Here is a 5,839-nt window from a genome sequence, read left to right as displayed (position 1 = left end):
ACTATGTTCATGTCCATAACTTTCAAACTTTAATTTGTAAGTTTATCATGTCTTATGGTATTCTATTACTTTGCCTATATAAATTTATATTTAGTTTCATGAAGACTCCCATTCATTTTATACTCTCTTTCATGTTTTAGTTTTTCTTTTTCTTTTCTTCTTTCTTCATTTAGGTAAATTTTATGTTTTAGATATGTATCTCAAATTTTTTTCATTATTACTATATAATTTCTATTTCAATTCTTTCCTTACTATATCAATTGTTCCTATTTTTTTTTTTTTGCTTTTATTTCCTATTTCATTAATTTTAGTTAGATATGTTATGCTATTGATCTTTGTGTTTTAGATATGTATCTAAGGTTTTTTTCTTTTAATTAGAAATGCTTAAAATTACAATATTAATTATTCCTACTTTCTTTTGTCTTTATTTCCTATTTCATTAATTTTAATTGAACATGTTGCGTTATTGATTTTCGTTTAAGGCTTCTCCTAATTGAATGATTTAAAACTGAAATAGTAAAGTACTTGAATTGTCATTTTTTGAGTGTTTTTTGTGATAATTACGATGTTCGGATTAACTTTAACTTGATTAATATGTGGTTGAATTTGAGTTATTTTATTTTTGAAGGTATGACAAGTGTTTATAGTGATCTATAAATATAATAAAACAAGACATATAAGTGATGAGGTAACACATTTCTTAGGCTATGATCATAACTCTTATTTATCTTTTTTTATCTTTTTCTTTTTTTATTTCTCTACAGAATTATTTAATCACTTTTTTCGTCACAAAAATTAGTTGTTGTTCTTGAGTCAAGGAATTTCAATTTGTGTGATTAAGTTCTTTGATTTCTTGATCCACTTTTAGTTACAGATCCTCCATTATAACTTTTAATTTTTAAATAACACTAAAGTCTATACACATAATTACTTAAGTTTCTGAAGTATCCTCTCTCCCCTTCTCTCTCTCTATATTTATATGGCCCGTTCTTAGCACGGGCCCAACATCATATACTTTCATCATACAGCTTTTTCCTAGAGAATCGTACTTCCTTTCTATCTTTCCACTCAGTCTGAAGTTTTTGTTTACCCCCTGCAGTACTTGAGTTGAGCTTTATTAACTTGACCAACACTTGCTGAAACAATAGGTGATGCAGATATAACTGAGTGGATGGTATCAAGCGGAGGACCCAACTCTTTCTCAATGCATGAAAATGCTTGTGCATCTGGAAATGTTGTCAAAGCATCCTGCTCGTTTGTTAAAAAAGTTAAGTTTGTTTTGGGCAATCACAGTTTGTAATTCAGTCAGAAACACTATACGCTGATAACAAGTTGTATCTCAAGGTTTTTAGTAGAAAGTCAATGGACCCGATATAAAAATACAAAGGGAAATGATAAATAGTTAGTAACTAATACTTCAGTAATCAAAGCATTGCCTAGTGTACTACAACCTTTAAAAAAAAAAACAAATATAAGATTACATTAATAATAACAAGGCCAACTTGGCCATATACAAGTGCTAAACCAAAAAAAAAGGAGAGAAACCTACAAAATATGATGCTCTCCAAAAGACACTTCATCCTCGATACAAGAAGGACTTTGATGGGTGAGTTGCAACCTTTCATATAATAGAGCAATCAAATGATAAGGAAGTATGAGATACGTATTGCATCAATGAAGCATGAAGGACACAACAACAACAAACCCAGTGTATTCCCACTTAGTGGGGTCTGGGGGGGTAAGATGTACGCAGTCCATACCTCTACCTCTACCTCTGATGAAGTAGAAAGGCTGTTTCCGAAAGACCCCCGGCGAAGCATGAAGGACACCTGACACTTAAAAGTATCAGTATCTCTGAATCTTCCCGTTTCATTGTTCATATTAGTGACTATTATGGCTATCTCCTCCCTCATTTCCTTGATGTTATGTCCTTGATAAACAAATCATGGTTAGAGTAACTTCCAACTTTTACTAATGAAACGCCCAACCCGCGCAATTATTCATGGATTGGGTCAAATATGAGCTCAACCCAACTAAACCATACTAAAAATGGGTGAACTATAGGTTGAAAACGTATACCATAATCTGGATGTTAGAAAACCATTTTAGACCCAATTTGATAATAGATCAGGTCTGAGCTCTCTTAGAATAATCACATTATTCTCTTTGCATCTCTCTCCTCTTACCAAGGTTAAATCTAGAAATAGCATAATCATGTCAGAGAATCGAGTGAACAACATCTCCAGATCTTCATCACAGGCTCACAACTATTTTAAAACTGATTAATGAAAGACCCACCAAGCAAGGGTACGTTACACGAGGTAAGGATAAGGGCTCTGTACATTCTAACCTCACCAACACCACTGAAATTACACTGGGTATGATGTTGATGTTGTTGTATAAATAAGTGTCAGTCTGAACCAATTGATTAAGCTAGAAATACTCCGAGTAACTGTCCACAGTTGTATTTAGGCATAATTATCCTTTTAGTTTATAGAGCATCAAATAAACAGGGGCATCCATTTGTTTCTAAATCCAACCGTAGAGATCATATCTAATACAACAAGTCAGATATATTGAAGATGTATGCAACCGGGTTATCAAAAGTGCGCTAAGCCTTGAAGTGGGGCTTAAAACGTGTTGAATGTTTTGCCTCACTTAATGTATGCTTCAGTATATTCATCAAGATTCAACAACATACTTTTCATTTCAAATGAGACACTTATGAAAAGGCGATACTAAACAATTGATATTTCACCTTATCATAATATTTTTTCAATTTATTTGTCATTCATGCCTATAATTATTAGTTTTGGACTTAACATATATGTTTGTATCTCCTTTCCCTTTGCACCTTTTTCATTAAAGCCTATGTTTTATTTGCGCTTAAAGACCCAATGGACCTTGGAGCTTTTTCGCACTTTTTGATTTTGATAACACCGATATGCAAGAAAAAAAGAATTCTTGAAAAATGAGCTTGCAATCTCCATGAAGTAGAGAGATTGTTTCCAAAAGACCATCAGTTGATTTACAAAATGTTATGTTAAGTAAATGCTTGCCTCTTAGATTTATTAGTAGTGTTTAACAACATTATTTCATAGTTAGACATAAAGAATAGCATGGATTCTAATGCACGAAATGATTTTGGCAAAATATTATAAGAAAATGTGGTTTGACACTTGCATCAATCTGCGAGTTTTCAGCTTGTATGAAATATGGGCCATTTGGGTTTTACTTAACCCATTTTTGCTCAACCCATGCAAAACCATCTTAGTCTGCCCAGCTATCAGCACCACAGTGTACTCTACTAAGTAAGTTAAAATTTTGTTTATAATGGAAATCAGCGGAAATTTTCACAAGAAAATATTAGGACACATTCAGTATAGAGGAAGGAAGAAAGGAATGAGAGAGAAAGTACCTGCAGCTCGGAGAGATCCTCAAGGTACGTACTCGGGTGGGTATAAATCAAACCTGGTGGATAAACCCTGACCGATTTTAACAAATGTAGGACCCAATCTGGTGAAATTCTGCCTAAGCTCAATGGCACACAATCTCATTTTCCGATCAAGATCCCCATTCAACCGGTCAAGCCATACTCTTAGTGCAAACGAACCAAGTTCATTGAATATTTGAAGAGCTATGTTCAGTACCTAGGAAGCAATCAAACAAATTGGAGTTGCACCTATTTTGGATCTGAAATCAATTTTAAGTGATTTACCTTAATTATGCGAGAGCCATACTTATTGGCTAAAAGTCAGGGCCATAAACAGAAGCATCCGCAGCACATGTCATAACTCAGGCTTCAGATTACATATCGTCGACTCGATCTCTGCTAGATGGACCAACTTGAAGGGTTCGACCTGTAACATTACTACTACTGTTTCTGCCCCCAAATCTGCAATATTGTGCAAATAGCATAAGTCTTGAAAGGCACTACAAATTTTCAAGAGACGGAATGCAATCTTATCACTATATAACTAAAACTGACCCTCAATATCTTAATGTAATAATAAAATGAGAATACCGAAACTTTCTTGCACCAAAGTCTCAAGAGAAGCTACTTGGAGCCAATACAAGCAACAAACGTTATACCTTTGTGTCAGAATGCCTGTGTGAATGGCCTTGGTGGCTCCTAAGAAAAGACAATACATTTAATAGATCTTCAGTTGAGAAGCCTTAATACTTGTCCTCAATGTAAGTGAGATCACTTAACCCAAAAAGATTAGAAGGTAACTTCACCTGCAATATCGAAATACACAAGCAAAATATCTTATTAGCACTTACGCAAGGATACTTAAGAGAAAAATGAGGCATTAAATCAGGGAAGAACTTACTTTTTTTAGCAAACAGTGAGTTTGTTTATTAGAGTGTGCATATTTTTATATATTTGAATGATAAGACAACAGTATCCACTCTAACTTAGTGGCATTTGCTTATCAAAGACAGTTAAAAATCAAATATCTATATATCTTATTGAATTCAAAAGCCAAAGTAACTTGCTTGCCTTGGTCAATGGAAGTATAGGAAACCATACACCTAAGAAAATACCAAATACAACGCCTGCAAAAGTCGTCAAAAGAAGCCTCATCATTTTATTTCCTCTTCCAGTGTTTGAGTTGTCATAGAAGATCTAAGTTGAAAGATTGAAATCACGCTAAATGTTCTCTCAAGAAAAGGCAATAAAGGATCCATAAATCACTTTAAAACTAAAAACCTGCGCGTAGGTGTCCTCATTCTTCCCGCAATCCCCTCGGAACAGTTTCAGAATCACAAAAAGAAGAAACTGCACAGAGTTGACTCAAGAAGACTTCCAGTTACTCACAACAGTAACGCCAAAACTGTATTGCAGTAAGGTCAAACCTAAAACACAAAACATCAAATTGATTTGTTTACAGTTACAAACAATTACTTGAACAATACTAATCAATTGAAGCTTCAATTGATCCATAAATCTGATGAAAAAAAGGGAAAGCTGCGTTAAAAATTATTACAGAAATGTCTAAATGTTGCGTAACTATACCTGAAGTGGCTAATCCGAAGGAATAACAAAAGCCAAATAGAAGAGAGGAGATTGATAAGGAATTCTATTATTCGATATATCTAAAAAGATGACAGATAATATAAATTAGTGGCAGATGGTTGGTATAATAGAAATTAATTTGAGAAGCAAACATGAAATAAGAAATTCAGTGTTTCACTAAGATTAGTCAAACACTCCATGATCTAAAGTCGAAAGAAACTAATTAATGCAATGTTATTTCTTTGAGGAATTTTCTCATATACCTAGATGCCAAAACAGACACTAAAATTTCCTTCGAGTAAATCGACACTATCAAGCGAAATTCAGTAAGATGGTTGAAAGAGAAAATCATTACCTGAAAATTTTCACAGCTCGAAACTAACTTCAGAATTCTAAAGAATTAATTTCAGTAGCTATTAGTTTCAGGAGCTAAATCTGTGAAAACTATGTTTTTTGAAAATATGATATCACCGACGCTTTTGGAATATCAAATTTAGTATAATTGTATAGTTTGTTTGCATGTATCAAACTCCGAACGAATCTCGGACACCCCATCAAAGTTTGGAGTGAACTTTAAAAAACACTATAAATATAGCAGATTTTTCACTTTTTGATCTATTTTGCTCATTTTCCATCTTAGCTTAAAAGTGAACTTGTGGGAGCTTGGGAAGATAGATTAACATCTGTTTTTTGGTTTTATTATGAATTTAAGGTAAGAATTCACTCATTTTCTTAGTAATTTCTTGATAAATTTCTCAAAACTCCAAAAATCTTAGAGCATGATTTTAAACTCAAATTTTACTTCTTTCACTTGAATAA

The 5,839-nt window shown here is 33.2% G+C and overlaps 1 long non-coding RNA gene across 3 annotated transcripts; it reads right to left on the bottom strand.

Moving 5' to 3' along the window:
- Positions 1-288: 288 nt before the first annotated feature.
- Positions 289-5,581, bottom strand: LOC107878184. 3 transcript variants are annotated; one of them, XR_007057669.1, is made up of 4 exons: positions 5,376-5,581; positions 4,093-4,239; positions 1,550-3,895; positions 289-1,248 (listed from the first exon to the last, which is right to left on the bottom strand). It is a non-coding gene; the product is annotated as an uncharacterized LOC107878184 (long non-coding RNA). The 3 variants fall into 3 exon arrangements; XR_001676754.2 differs by lacking the exon at positions 289-1,248 and having other exon boundaries at positions 1,375-3,650; positions 3,719-3,895; XR_007057668.1 differs by having other exon boundaries at positions 289-3,895.
- Between the last annotated feature and the right edge of the window lie 258 nt (positions 5,582-5,839).

The sequence above is a fragment of the Capsicum annuum genome, chromosome 7 (genome assembly GCF_002878395.1).
Source record: "Capsicum annuum cultivar UCD-10X-F1 chromosome 7, UCD10Xv1.1, whole genome shotgun sequence".
In the NCBI taxonomy this organism is placed as follows: domain Eukaryota; kingdom Viridiplantae; phylum Streptophyta; class Magnoliopsida; order Solanales; family Solanaceae; genus Capsicum; species Capsicum annuum.
This window is presented reverse-complemented; position numbering and strand designations above follow the sequence as displayed.